The sequence below is a fragment of the Montipora capricornis genome, chromosome 13, assembly GCF_036669925.1.
Source record: "Montipora capricornis isolate CH-2021 chromosome 13, ASM3666992v2, whole genome shotgun sequence".
Taxonomy (NCBI): domain Eukaryota; kingdom Metazoa; phylum Cnidaria; class Anthozoa; order Scleractinia; family Acroporidae; genus Montipora; species Montipora capricornis.
Window position 1 is genome coordinate 48,941,216 of NC_090895.1, and position 15,516 is coordinate 48,956,731.

Below are 15,516 nucleotides of genomic sequence, written 5' to 3' on the forward strand. Positions count from 1 at the left end.
ATGACGTCATAAACCCTACCAAATTTTGATCAAGTATGATGGAGAAAGATATCTCAGCCAATTTGTATCAGAAATACTTGGTTCTTTGCACTAAGATTCTAGTAGATGTGTTCCACAATATGAGCATACCATTTTTGTTACCATGGCAACATACTGGGTTCCAGACCTCCCTGATATTAAAAGCTTTGCAGACCACCTTTGGCGTTCTGTTTTGATATTTGCAAATGATGCCTCATCTGCATGATCCTGTCAGCATATAAAGATGTTAGGTCGAGTTTGTGGCCTTAGTAAATGTATTTCTAGCCTGAGATCACCAAAATATTGAAATCAGGTTGGAGGGGACTGGAAAAGAGTGAGTTGCCATGGGAACCAATTTCTTTACAGTCGTAGGTGTGTTGACTTCAGAACTATCAGCTCACCAAGTTTCAATGGTCTCTGTTGCAAATTGACCGAGATAGCTCTATTTATATTCTTGATGTTCTATTGGGTTGGGTGAATGACGTCATCAGCCTTCTCATTTGCATATTTAACACATTTTTCAAACTTAAATATCTCTGGAACCAATGCAGCTATTTCCAAACGGTAAACAGCGTTTTTAATGTTTCATGGTACTCTATGTGATAAACCAAAAAACTCAAGGGATAAAAATTTGATCACAGTAGCACTTTAAATAAGAAAAGAAAAAGAAACAGAATTCTGGTAATTGCAGTCAAATGAAGTCATCGTGAAAGTTGCCTATTACAGAGATAACTCACGAACGCATCTAGGCTGATTGCTGGACCAGACTCCAGTTTCTTGACAAATCCGCTGTGTTGAACCGACGAGATCATAGCCACTATTGCAAGAGAAACTGACACTAGTTCCATAACTTGTGCCAGTCCCTGTACGAGTTCCATACTTGACTGTTCCCACTTCAACACAACGACCGGCTGTAAAATTAAATTTGAATAATAGTCTTAATAAACAAATGCCGTGCTAGGGGATAGCTTATCTTCCTCAATTACCATTTTATCGTACTTCAAATTGCGTCCTTGTTTCGATTTCTAATCCCAATGATGAATGAGCTAATCGATTGGTGTAATGGTTGATGTGTTTATTCGTGGGTTAGGTCCTTCGCTAGGTTGTTCGACGCTCATTCGGTCGCTTATTAGTTAATTCCTCGTTTTATTGGAATGGTCTGAAATTCCCAGTTAGGGTTTTAAACAGTCGGTTAGAATCTTCTGCTTGCTCATTTTTTCTCCCTTAACAGGCTTTGATATTGCTCGATGCTAACTTACCATTACATGTAGGTTGAACACCAGACCACTGACCGTCAGCTGCGCAGAGGCGCTTTTGAGATCCCACTAGCTGATAACCTGCATTGCAGATGAAAGATGCTATATTTCCCAGAATGGCGTCGCCAACCATGGTAATGACGCCACTCGCTGGAGCATTTATTGGAGGACATCTCTTTTCTGAAATAGTATTATAAAGTGATCTTTTCATGACACCACTGATGCTTTCAATGAGCAACTATGTTAAATCGAGTGGATGCTATTGTGATGTTTTGGTAACTTGATTGATTGATGATATACTTTCATTAAAATCTATGAAATTCAGTCTTTGTTCTGAGCCGACCTTAGAGCTAGTTTTGAAACATTTTAACCTGTGGGGTTCCATCCAGGCTGCAGGGTCCTTGAAGGAAATGTGCCAAACGTTAGTATTCGTAGTCTGATTTTGTGACACTTTAACGCTTTCGCATTATAAAAAATTTGGTCACAATCATAGAACACGGACCAATTTATGGCAGAAAGATTCTAATAAAATGCCTCGTTCTTTGAAAGCTGATAAACAACAGTCAAGCAATCAATGTTTGTTGCTTGCTTATTTTCTCCCCAGTTTTGTCGTTTGCATTGCGATGGGAGCATGCACAAGTTCTCATTACCATTACAATTCTTGCCATCAGCAGCTATTGTGTATCCTCCACGGCAATAACAGGCATGGCTTAAGAAACGGTTCACACAAAGATGTTGGCATCCACCATTGTTTGAAGCGCACTCGTCTTTATCTGCAAAGGAGACAGTTGCAGCGAATTCTTACAAGTGCCTGCTTGAGATTCATTAAACAGTAATGTAGTTGCAGAAAGTTACTGCTTCACATGCTTTAATGAGCTCAGCAGTTTAATGATGAAAAGCTGTCGTTAACGAAAGACTTCATGAATTACCTCGACAGAACCTTCCACCATGGGCGAGTTCCATACCCGACGGACACGAGCAGCGGAATGTTCCCGCGGAGTTATGACAAATGTGACTACACAAACCAAGTGAACACTCGTTGACGTCTACAAAATTGTAAAATTCAAAATTAAATTTGTTAGATGGTAGCTTGACTACAAATGATTGTTAATCGTTTCGGTACTACTGGCTGGCTACAAAGCAGAAACGTACACAGATTGAGGCAATCAGATCTTAATTAATTTAGAAAGCATGGTGAAGTTGAATCCAGGATCATCGAGAACAAGTTAATTTGGTGGTCAAAGCGGGAATTCACGCGGTAGCCTCGCAGCTCCTACAAGGTCTCACCTGATTGGAGACCACCCTTGAGGTTTAACAAAAGAACAAATAACAGAAACAATGGCCCTTTTGTTTTAGGCCTAGGATCCATTGTTTCTGTTATTTGCTCGTTTGTTAAACCTCAAGGGTAGTCTCCAATCAGGTGAGACCTTGTAAGAGCTGCGAGGTGACCCAATTCACGGAGCATCCGCATAAAAATCACTTCAGTTTCTAAAGATTTGCCTCAGGCGAAGCAGGCAAAATCTTGGGAGAACAGTGAACTCTTTGAAAGATGAGGTAACAACAAAATAATGCATGAAAGTCAGTTTGAATTACCATCGCATGTCTTTCTATCGTTGTTCAATGTGTAACCGGGATTGCAAGAGCAAATGAAACTGCCAATAGTGTTTGCACATCCTTGAGCACAGTGACCACTGGTGCATTCATCAATGTCTGTAGGAGCAAGTATATCATTTCAGAGCTTTCGTATTACGCACGCACAAACCCATTTTTTTACTTAGTAAAACTCAACATATTTCTTAGACAGGATTTAATTCAACGTTGGTAAGGGCTTCTTCTTTCTATGCCTTAACTTAAATTGTCAATACGCATACCTTTGCACTCGGCTTTAGTTCCACTCCACAAACCGTGGTAGCAGGTCCTGGACGCGGAACCCTGAAGAGAGAATCCTGCCTTACAAGAAAAGGCTATAGTACTGCCATGGTTATGGCTGCTTGACGACTTGTAACCATACAAAGGCGTCCCTGGATCACTGCACGCCTTTGCTTAAAAGAAAGAAAACGAAAATAATGCACCTTTTATTAACCCTAACCCTAACCCTTTGGTCTCGTTCAAGGTTAAATATTGTTTTGAATTTTACGTTTGAAAGCGAAGCCAAAAGAGCCAATTTGCAAGGAAAGAAAAGAATACTAAAATGGCGGCCATTTTGGAATAAGGTGCATTGAATTGAAAAAATAGATTTAATAAGTATTTTGTCACCTACAGGACAGAACCAAACATGCAATTTCATTTAAGCATGACTTTTATACTTAATAGAATTAAAAAATATACTCAGAACCTAGTGGATAATTCACGAGGTAAGAACTTTCGAGAGTTGAAAATCACATAATATCCACCTTGTTCACAGGTGGATCCTTCGTATTGTGGAGAACACTTGCATCGAAAACCATAGTGAAGGTCATAGCACCTGCCACCATTCTTGCAGGGATTATTACTGCTACATTCATTTATTTCTGCTATTCCTGGAAAGGAAGTAACAATCATTTGTTTTTAAAAGACATCTTTCTACTATCGTAAGTTGAGTAGGGTGAAAAACGGGGACAATGATTGGAGTTTTTTTAATTTTAAGAAAATTCTAGAAAAGAAAAGTAATTTACAGGTAGCGTATGTGTGAGATAGGTGACACGTGTCTAAGTGAGCGTGGCTTGAGCAAGACGGTGTGTTGTTAGGATGAAGGTTGACCTAATGCTTGTAGCCGCTGTTTGGTGTTGGCATTAGGTTATTTCTCGAGGAGATTATTTTTAATGTCTTGTGAGTGTGAAACTTATTGCTTTGCCAATATATCGGCACAGCCTTTAGTTAAACCCCTCTTCGATTGCAAAATTTGAATGAGAAAATAATGCTAATAATACCCTGATGAGAACTATAGACCGGAAGATGGCTACAGTGTGCGTCCACGTCATGACTAAAAAGAAAGACTAAACCAAACGAGCGTATACGTAGTAGCTCACCGGACAACCTCGATATAGTTTGGGAGATACAAATGAATATACTTACGTGAAAACATTAATAATGAAGTAAAAGTCCCCTAAGCCTTATTTTCCCCTTAAATAAAAAGAAACCAACCTGATATGTATGGTGGTTGAGGTATTGGATCTGAAAATTAACGAAGTTAATATATACATTAACCTAAAGAATAGAAAAGTACGAATTCGGGGGATATAATTGTGATGGAAATATTTCGCATGTTATCGTCTGTTTTAGTAGACTAAATGTCTTGTCCGGCAACTGTTTTTAACATAACTATTTTTCACATAAGTCACAGTGTTATGCCTGAAATGTTCATTTTTTCTGAATAGACGTCGGTGTAAAGTCGAAAAACATTTAAGAGTTCCTGGTAGTATACTGCGAAGTGGGGGTTCTACGCGCACAAATGGCTCAGTCGGTTGAGCACCGGGCTGCCATGCGGGAGCACCAACACTCAGGTTCTTTAAATAACTGAGGAGAAAGTGCTGCCTTTGTAATTACATCCGCTAATGGTTAGACTTTCAAATCTTCTGGGATAAGGACTATAAACCGTAGGCCCCGTCTAACAAATATCTTCCATGGTCATTAGTTCCCTGTGGGACGTTAAAGAACCCACACACTATTCGAGAAGAGTAGGGGATGAAGTTTCTGGTGTTGTAGCTGTCCTCTGTGAGTATATGGGTGGGTGGGTATAGCAGGTCCACATCAGCTGAACAGCTGCCAAAACTTCAACCTGCTCAAAAAAATAAATAACAAACAAACAAACGACCGGCGAATCATGCGGATCGTGCGGTTTGGACTTCATCAGTGGTAAGGAACATAGAGAGATTATAACGGTAAAGAATGATGCACAACATGCCGCATTTACTCAATTAAACGCCGCCCCCGATTAAACGCCGTAGATGGAAGGAAAAGTATCAATAAACGCCGCCCTCGAATAAACACCGCATTCACTCAAACGTATGTGGCGTTCATTCGAGTATTGTAAGGAGAAAACAAGTACACATCACAACTCAGTAATCTAAACCAGCCTTGGAAATTTATTTCCCCGTATGATAATATTCTTATTAGTTCGAAGTGGCCATACTTTGCAGCTCTTTCAGAATTTTCGTGTACCTTCGCATTTTGCATATTGTGTTTAATATCAACACGAGCAATTTTGAATTTACTGGGAAAATGTGTCGAAAAATGTGATGTACTAGGGGAGGCGATGATAAACATGATGGCTTTGTGAAAATAAAATATAGAAAAATATAAATATGTATATAAATATATAGAAATGTAAAGGCCGAGACCTTTAACCGTATCACAACGCCGACCTATCTCTGGAACTCTGGAACATGTTTCTGTTTTCATAATTTTTACAAATGAGCTACCTTAATTGTTGTCAGTGGTTTAAGAAATTGTATTTTGAAACAAACACCGCCCTTAAATAAACGCCGCATCGGACACACTCAAAATTTAATAAACACCGTGGAGTTTAATCTAGTAAATACAGTATCCTGTTGTAAAGCTGGCTGTTGTTCCACGTAAGAGGTGGAGTGCATAAATGTGCTTTCTGTTCCAGCCATACATTACCTGCTAGGCATCCAAACACCTCAACCCTCATGGTTATCTTTCCGTTCCATGTCTGAGGTCTAAATCGGATCATTTTTGCCGTTAATGATTGCAATTCTCTCTTTACAACTGTATCACTATCTGCGTTTCCTGATAGGATCTGTATGATTAAGAAAAGTTCATTCGTATTCAGAACCACGAATTTTCATCAGAGTTTTGGCATTATTAGTTATCAATTGACATACGGACTTACCGCACCATAGTACTGCCACACATTCCCGTCCACACTATATTGTAGCTTATATGACGAGACCCATTCTGATAAACCATCTCCTCCCTGAGTGGCCACGCCTGTTATCTTGTACATGACACCCAAGTTGATCTAAAAAGACGGATAAATGTCAGCATTCATGATATATCGAGTAGTTAGATCCAAAATACCCATGACTTTTTTTACCTGATGGAATGGAATGGGTTTTTCCTATCTAGAGCACTAGTTAAACACAATATGTAGCCGGATTGAGCTAGTGGAGCACGTATCTGTCATCACTGTAGTTGAGAAATTGGTGAAGCATAATCAAATTTATATTAGCCCACCTTTCGATTGTAAACATAATGAATGTGGGTCTCTATATCCTTATTTTTGAGGAGTTCTACAGCAGTGAACATACTTTTCTATATCCACATCAGTCCATATATGGGGCCCTTAACTTCATCCTCAGAAACGTTATAAATTTGATGAAAACAAAACAAAATAAAATGTCACCCACCATTTCAGTCTGTTGAACGAATGGCTATGCAAATTAACTTATACTTACCTGTAAATACTGCTCCTGGTCAGATAGCTGTGGGCTCCATCCTCCCCTGCTCTCCACCACTCCTTGAATACCGCTGGCTTGAGGTGCATAGAGACGTGCTACACTTGGTTGACTGATTGAACTCAACGATGATGATGCTGTCATGGCGGAATCAGGGATGACTTTACTTTGCACACCGAGAGCTTCAGTGCAGCCTGAATAAAAAAGGATCCGCTTTGAAAAGTAAAGGATGATATGCACGAATGCTTTTGCGTCAGAGTTTTGCTGTCACATATTCTTCACAAAACAGACAATCCCGAAAGAGTATCAGTTTATTCTTTTCAGAATTTAAGTATTTCTGATAAATATAACTATTTTAATTTAAGTCTTAAAGGAATTCCCAGTTATTCGATTATTCGATTTTTCATCGCTGTTCGAGATCATAAGCCATAGGTAAAGTCCCATCAGGCCGGCGCTTATCTACTCCCCCCTGAATGGGATGCCAGTCCATCGCAGGGACAGATCATAAGCCATTGAGTTAGTTAAAAAACGACATATTGCCTTAAGTGCTCTCAATATCTGAGAGATATAAAGATCTTGTTGTTTCCTTTCTTCCAAATTATACTTTTTATTTACTTCCATTATCGCCGTAAAACAATTAATTTTATCAATGTCATTAGTAACAGCATTTTGAAATATGAAAAAAGAAAGTCCCATGGACAAATGTAACGGGTACAGAAACATACTCATCTGATAGAAGTCGTATCCTTTCGCTTGTGTAAGTACACCACCTTCAGAGTCCTCGTTACTGAGGTAACACGTGCCGTTTGTCCTGTCATAATCTAATGACCTGCACGGAAACGAGACTTCCTGCTCACATGCAAATGCACACTGTTCAGCGGTCTTTCCCGTCAACACTTTGCCATTGTTGTTCGAGAGGCGCATGTCACGTTTCCATGAAAACCGCCTTAAGGGACTAGTGACTAAGAATATTGGGAAAAAGACAGCATCATGGTCATAATCTTGAGGGTGTGGGCAGAGGTGGAAAAGGCAGGCTTAAGTTTTGACTTGTTTAATAAGTGGCTTTATTATATGGCTCTGTCTCACGAGGACTGGGAAGTACAAAATTCACGAATTTGATTGGCTAAAATCGATATTGACCGCGGTCTAGATTTTCCCATCTAGACCGGCATCTAGACCGGTAATGTTTTGCGGTGAAAAGATGCAAACTAAAATGCAAAAATATTGAGTATTTTCTTCCACCAATATTTATTTATGGAAGTGCCAAACAGCATGATGACAAAACTGAGAGAGGATGACGAGCAAACTTTGACAGAATTAAGTTCAGCTCATCGTCACTCATCGCCGTGCGCAAGCAAAATGTCAGTTAGTACAAATCAGTTACATTAAACGAATTAAATTGTTCTTGTTTGGCCATATAATAAACATCTTATTAACCGAGCTACAATTGTAGGTCGGTCTGTATGGGAGAATCTTGACCTCGGTCGCTGGTACAGACCTCACTGCGTTCGGTCTGTACTGGCGACCTCGGTCAAGATTCTCCCATAAAGACCTCCCGCTCGGTTAATAAGAACTAATTAAAGGCGACAGTAGGTAAGCGTCCCAAAATTGTAATGCACCACAGAACAACCTTGAATTTGGCTGGATTGCGTATCAAAGACATATTCTTTGTGTGCAAGTTTAAGGAATCTTGTGTTCCTGGACAAACTGCCTTTTTTTGTCAATTACAATGTTATTCTGAAGCCTTGTTAATGTAAAGAAAAAAACCTAAAAGTGCATGACAATCACCCAAACCGGAAGTTTAAAGAATATAATAGTTTTTTAAAATTACTTTTAACAGAGCTCGGCTTTTGCATAAAAACATATTTTAGGGGTCTCATGAAAGTACCAAGGATAACACGTGCTTCTAAATTGTTGAACCGTAGCATTTTTTTCTCAACTCACAGTTGCATGCATGTGACGTCTTGGTTAACACGTAGACTCCTTGAAGCCCTGTGCGAAAGTCGGCCCAGGCCTTCACATTCCCAGGTTCCGTAAAGCAGCTGCGCACCAGATTGTAAATATCCTGAGGGGAAAGAACTTTATCCCAAACATTCAATTGACTCAGGTCTCCACTAAACGCTTCTTCAGGACTGAATGAGCCACCAAGGGAATCCTGCTCCTGTCCTAAAACCATAACACCACCACCATGTATAACCGCTCCAGACAGAAATGCCTCAGTGTACCTAACCAAACAATCATCACTTTAGAACCTTTGACATCTTTTATCGTAAAAGATAAATGTCGACATTCCCAAAAGCAATTTTGCCACATGTACACTTTCTAAGGTAGGGTATGACTTTGACGCTTTAAAAAGAAATTACTGAATGGCTTCAAAATTTATACTAACGATCGAATCGTTTCGTAAATGCGATGAAACGAGACAAAATACAAACCTTTTAACTTCCTGTCCGTCTTTGTAAAAAATCCATTTTCCACCGTTGCTGTCCCAGGTGACGGCTACGTGATGCCACTTGCCGTCATTGGCTGATGTACCAATGAAAAGTTTTTGTTATTTATGTGTAACTCGAAGGCACCATAATCTTGGATGACGAGTGCATTATCTTGAAGTTTGCCTCCCACCATGTTCGCGTAGGAAAGAGGCGTCCCTGGGTTTCCTTGTCATCAGTTCGAAGCCAGAAGGCGATTGTAAAAGCGTGCATATCTGGGATGTTTTGAACACTTGACGAGGATGTTGCCACGCGAAGAGGAAAAGACAAATCAAAGTTCTGACACCATTCTGAGAAATCAACAAATTTCAATTTTACAGATATTGTACATGGCCTCTACTTTTTTCTAAATACGTTTATCTGTGAGGTTTCATCTGCTTTGTTAATTGACAACGAGATTCCCTGCTAGCAGAAGTCTCTTTACTTTTGCGTTTGCTGGGCTGACGATTACGGGAAAAGAGACCTCTGCCATAATCGAAATTCACTGTTTTGAGCATGCGCGCAGGCTTCTTAGCGACCGAATCCTCACGTGATTCTTCATGTTGTGTGAGCTCACTTGACAACAACAAAATTGCTTTAAGGGAATGCGCGGGACACAGAAGACTCAAGTCACAGTCAGCAAACGTATCATGGGACAAGCGGTTTGAAGAGTGCCGTCACTGTGGACGGTGGTTGGATCAAAGAGAGTTTCGACCAATGGCAGAGGTTTCTCCTCCCGTACTGGTCAGCCCAGCGAACGCAAGTAGAAAAGATATCTTTGCTGGCAGGGAAACAATGAGGGTAACCATGCACAGTTTGTAAATTTCCGCACGATATAGAAAAATCCCAAAAACAAGGTGAGAAAACAGAGCTCAAATTTTGTCACCACCTGATATGTAAATTTCTCTTTGTTTAAGACTTGACCGAAGCAATTCAGTGCTCTTTTAAGTGACCGAGACATACGACTTTACGTAAAAGGACCCACATTTGTTATGACCACCTTATTTATACAATAATTGCTGCATGGCGATTTTTACAGGAAGTTATAAAAAAGTCTTGAAAACAGGAAACACTTGACCCATTAGCTTTTTTGTAGACGTTACTGTAGCCACTTGATATTAGGGAGCTTAAGCAAGAACGACGCGACGACGGCTACGAGAACGCCACAAATCAATAGATCTCATGAGCACAAACAAAAGCTCTGCACGCCCTGCACGTGCGTTTTACATTTGTATACATCTCTATGGCGTTCTCTCCCTAACAACGACAAGCATTGACCAAATTTGAGGCTTTGTGGTCAATGTGAGTACCTCAGGATAAATTTCCAATTTTCTCTCTAACTATCCGCGCCGATTTTCCCAATTTTATTGTTGGAATGTTAGCACACACTTTCAACGCCGGGCGACTTAGAGTAATCGCAAAATCATGACAATAACAGGAAATAGTATTTTTTAGTCAACGTTCTCGTATTTGACGTCCTCGTCCTTGCCTAAGCTCCCTATTATGATCCAAAACGACTTACTTTTGGTACAGTTAGCTTTGAAATATGTTGGCTTGCAGATACACTCATACCCATTGATCATATCTACACACTGGCCTCCATTTTTGCACGGATCCGACAAACATTCGTTGATGTTAATCTCACATTGCGATCCTGTAAAACCTGCCCGACAGTTGCATGTGTACCTGTTTTCACCGTCTGTGCATGTTCCGTTGTTCATACAGGGGTTAACAGTACATTCGTCAGTGTTTATTTCGCATTGTACTCCCTCATATCCAGGCCTACATGAACACTGATAACTCTCGGTCAGACTCCTACATTCTGCGTGATTTCGACAAGGTGATGACGCACAGTGATCGATTTTCATTTCGCAGAACTTGCCGCCATAACCAGATAGGCATTCACAAGCGAAGTCTGGTGGTTGAACAAGGCATTTTGCGCCATTCTGACAGACATTTGGTCCACAAACTTGCGAGGGAACATCGCATTGTCTACCAGTGAACCCTTTTTCGCAGACACACTCGTAACCGTTTACCTATTATTGAATAAATAAATGAATGAATCAATAAATCCATCGCAATTATAATTAACATTATAACCCAAACTAATACAAGGCAGTGATCAGATCAGTGATTTGCTTTAACCTTCCATCTAACTCCATAAGGAACCTATATTGGCGAGTTAAATCATTTATCGTCATCCAGAGTAGAATATGCCACAATTTTGTGTGAAAGGTATTAAGTTTAAAACACTTAACAATCAAATTGTACCAGGTCTTTGATATTCACTCCTGTACATGTTCATTCCATGTTTGTATATCAAGTAGTCCGAAACTCAACCAGCTCTTTATCAAAACAAATGTATAGCACCCCGCCTGCATAGCCTTTCTTTAACTCGATGAGAAAGAAGGACTCTGCAGAAATCGTGTAAACTATTTGTTGAGTATGCGCAGGCCGTTGCTTGGAGACAGTTTCAAAGTCAGGCCAAGTCTCGATCGCACTCCTATACGCATGTATTAATTGTTGTAGTGAAGGCTTGATTTTGACCTTCGCCTTGTCAAAAATATCATGTACGCGCTGCCTAAACCGGTTTGACGAGAGTGATTAGCCCAGAAACTTGGGCTGCGGTGACCAGACAAACTTGACACTATTTCTGCAGAGCCCTTCTTGCTCGCCCTCTGGTGAAATATAGATAGGCTCTGCTCGCAGGGTGAAGGTATAGAAGCGTAACTGTAGTGAAAGGTCTGAACAAATATTTATTGTATTTTTACCTTGTCAACGCACGTGGCTCCCTGATAACAAGGATCAGACAAACATTCGTCGTTTTCGATTTCACAGAACTTTCCTGAATATCCAGAAGGGCAATCACAGATTACGTCATCTTTCAGATCAGTGCAGGTACCTCCATTGTTACATGGTTTTGACGCACAATCATCAATCACTAAAACAATGCCGAATGCGAGCCAATTAAAATAGGTAAAATACAATGCATTCTGTGCATGATGGTTTTCACTAGAGACCGAGGCATCAGCACAAGCGACATTCATAGCTACATGAACTTGCTGTTTATCACGGTCTTTTATAAGTAATGATTATAGTTCTAACAAAAAAGCTTCTGACTTTGAGTACGTTTTTTGTTCTTATGCTTGCGTCACTACTGAGGAAAACTTAGCGGGAAATACCATGCATGACTTTGCAAAAGATATAGATTTTCAAAGAAGAACTTACAAGGGCAAATAAGCGCGTGCATGTGACATCACGGCAACCATCTTAGAGTCCCTAAACAATAACTTTCAGGGAATTAAATTTAATTTAAAGGCATGTTGGATAATCCTGTGAGTAAATAGGTTGTGAAATAGAGGAAGCCTAACCTGGTAGCCTCGTGATGTGCGTGGGAGCAAGAATTAAACCACAGCAATAGTAAACGAAAAAAAATATCACTACAGTATGTTTTCTTAGTAGTTAGATGGGAGCGACGTTCAGAGCATCCTACCAACACACATATCTGCTGCATCAGCACCAGGCCCATAAGTAGATTTTTCTGCTGTGCACTCCTCACAAGCCAAGGCTCCCACAGAGTTCTGAAAAGAACCCTTCGCACAAGGAATACAGGGCTCGACACCATTTTCTGAATAAGTACCAGGAGAGCACTTCACTGAAAGAACAAAAATGTTTACAAAAAATGATTCGAGCACGACTTGTGAATAATAAAAAGTGCATCTGTTAACTCGGTCATAAGCTCATTTTCAAAAATACATAAAACACGTGTGACCTAACCCTAAACGCTGTAGTCTGCAGAAAAGAAGCGAAGATGCGCTTATTGACAGTGCTCTCTCTCTCTTCTCAAACAACGATTTTTCAAAAAGTATTTTGGGCTCATAACCACAAAAACGTAAATAAGTTAATAAATATGATAATGATGTAGCACAGGAAATGGCAATGGTGATGGTAATAGCGATATTTCTTGTTTACAAACATTGACGTCACATTACTTTTGATATTCAAATTTGCCAACCACGTACGGAACAAAAGAAATCATTTTCCAACAGCCAATTGTTTCTGGTTGGCATATTAAAAACAATGGTTGACGTCACGAAAAACACCGCTATAGTAATGATAATGATAATGATAACTTACTTCCGCATTCATCTCGTCCTCCAGCCGCAGGAAGTATTGTGGTTGTACCCGTTGGACAATCAGTACAATTTGTGTTCATCAAACCGGAAGAGTACGTTCCGCTCGGGCAAGAAAAACATTTAGCGAGTCCAGTTGAGGAGAAGTACCCTGCTTTACATTTTTCTGTAACGAAAACAAGTCAGAAAATTTGGAGTGTTCATGGATAGACTGAAACCAAGTCAAGCTCTGTTTAGATTCCCTCTGATCAATTCGATTTATAAATAAAAGTAGACTGAGATACGATGACATGTTGATCACACACTAACTGGTCTCTGGTTCGGATTACTTTTGTCTTCTGCAATCCTTATTCATTTCCTTTTGTATCCCGATTCTTATCAGATTGTAATTGCAAACGGAATAGGTAGGAGGAGAAATGATTGATAAGGTCATTGGGGATTCTCCGAGTATAACCACTGTTTTGATGCATCAACAGGCGGTTGCCACGTTACGCCACGGCCGCCATCTTGGCGGACGAAAACCAAAAATCTCTCCTTAGCTCCTTCTGTTCACTCACCACCAATTGTACATTGCTGCATTGTTACCTGTGTCTCTAGAGATTGGTTGCAAACCACCCACAGGAAAAGGTGTTTTATTGACCTTTCGTCCTATCTGAAGCATGGTGAAAATGACTTCAAACTGTAAATTCCGCACTCATGCAGCATTTTGCCATGAAGTCATGGGTTGAGAGCTTTGCTTGTTAAAGAGGGTATTCAAACTATATTTATAATATATACTTGCGATGAAATACCCGTCTGCTACTTGCATCTAAACTTACTATGGGTTACCAGTCACACGGGGCCGCACCCTCAAGCAATCAACTTTTGTTCAGTTTTTCAGAAACTAAATTTGGGTAGGGATCGTCTATCAAAAATGTTTCCATGACAAATTCGACGACCGCCCAAATGGTGAAGCAGGGCGATTTCATGGAAACATGTGTATCGGGGTGTCCTAAGATCTACACGGATATGGCCGGCTCGAAGGCCGTTAGGATCACAACTGGTCCAATCTCAAACAATGGCACTGATATCGGGGCTGCGTGTGGTGACAAGTATTCCAGGGATGATCTCAAAGATAAAACTCACCGTCCGACCTACACCTTTCCCTCACCCGGGAAACTTATTATACTCATCACCAAGGCGCCCCCGCAGCTTCCAGTGCCACTTACAGCGAACCGGACCAGTTGTGATCCATAACGGCTTCGGGTTGCCATTTTAGGATTGGTAAACGTTACAAGTCTCTATGGAGGGTTTAGGAGACTATTCATGTTCCCACTAAACCTGCCGTGTTTATTAGCAAACCCTGGATTCGATTTTTGCCCAAAAAACTGTCGCTAGGTTGAGGGTGGATCGGAGCCCCGAGACGACGGCACCGTCAGCCTGCTACCTGTGCCTACTACATTATGAAGGAAAGGTTCAAGGCCGACTATTTGTCCAAAACAACTGTTTATATATTAAGGACAGCAACAACTCGCCACATAGGTAAGTTTCAGATGATTAGTTTATTTTCATTTTTAGTCAACTTTCTAGACAGCTAAAATACTTCGCTTCTTACGCAAACAATATGTGTCTCTATATTTACTATGGAAACCCGTGCGTGGATACACAAACAGTGTAGCCTGGGTTCACCTTTGGAGATATACAAACCTCAACGTAAAAATTTAAAATCAAAAAAAATCTATTGCATTTTGCTCATTGGGCATTAGATGCGGCACATGTAAACGTGAAGCGACGTTTTAAATGGGCCCTTACTGTAGAAGCAAGAGGGTCATGTAAATATAAGGCGCATTAAACGCAGCTGACTAGTGTTAATGTTTTGCGGTACTGCCCGATAACACTACAACCTGATAACGCAACAATGGTAACCACTATTCTCAGAATGTTGAACTCGAGTTAGTCGTGTGTTGTTTATCGCTTACCTGCCATCTATACAAATTGTCAAATGCTATTTCACCACCATTCAATCCTTTGTATGATGGTAATGATAAATACCATGGTGAACGTTTTCGTTCTATTGTCAAGACCTACCCTTGACAGCAAATGTCAATTAAGTCCCAGTCCTGCTGCGCCCCACGTCATATCTTGTTCCTGGAAATACCTCTGAGAATCACCGAATGTTTTCACAGTACCTTTTTATAGCATTGCTATTGGTTCCAAAGAGCTGTAGTGCGTACCAGAGTGACCTTGGTGTGTGCTGTGCTCC

The 15,516-nt window shown here is 40.4% G+C and overlaps 1 pseudogene; it reads right to left on the bottom strand.

The window, feature by feature from the left end:
• The window catches only part of LOC138030931 (sushi, von Willebrand factor type A, EGF and pentraxin domain-containing protein 1-like), a 24,843-nt pseudogene extending 9,604 nt beyond the window's left edge, over positions 1 to 15,239 (bottom strand).
• Positions 15,240 to 15,516: the final 277 nt, after the last annotated feature.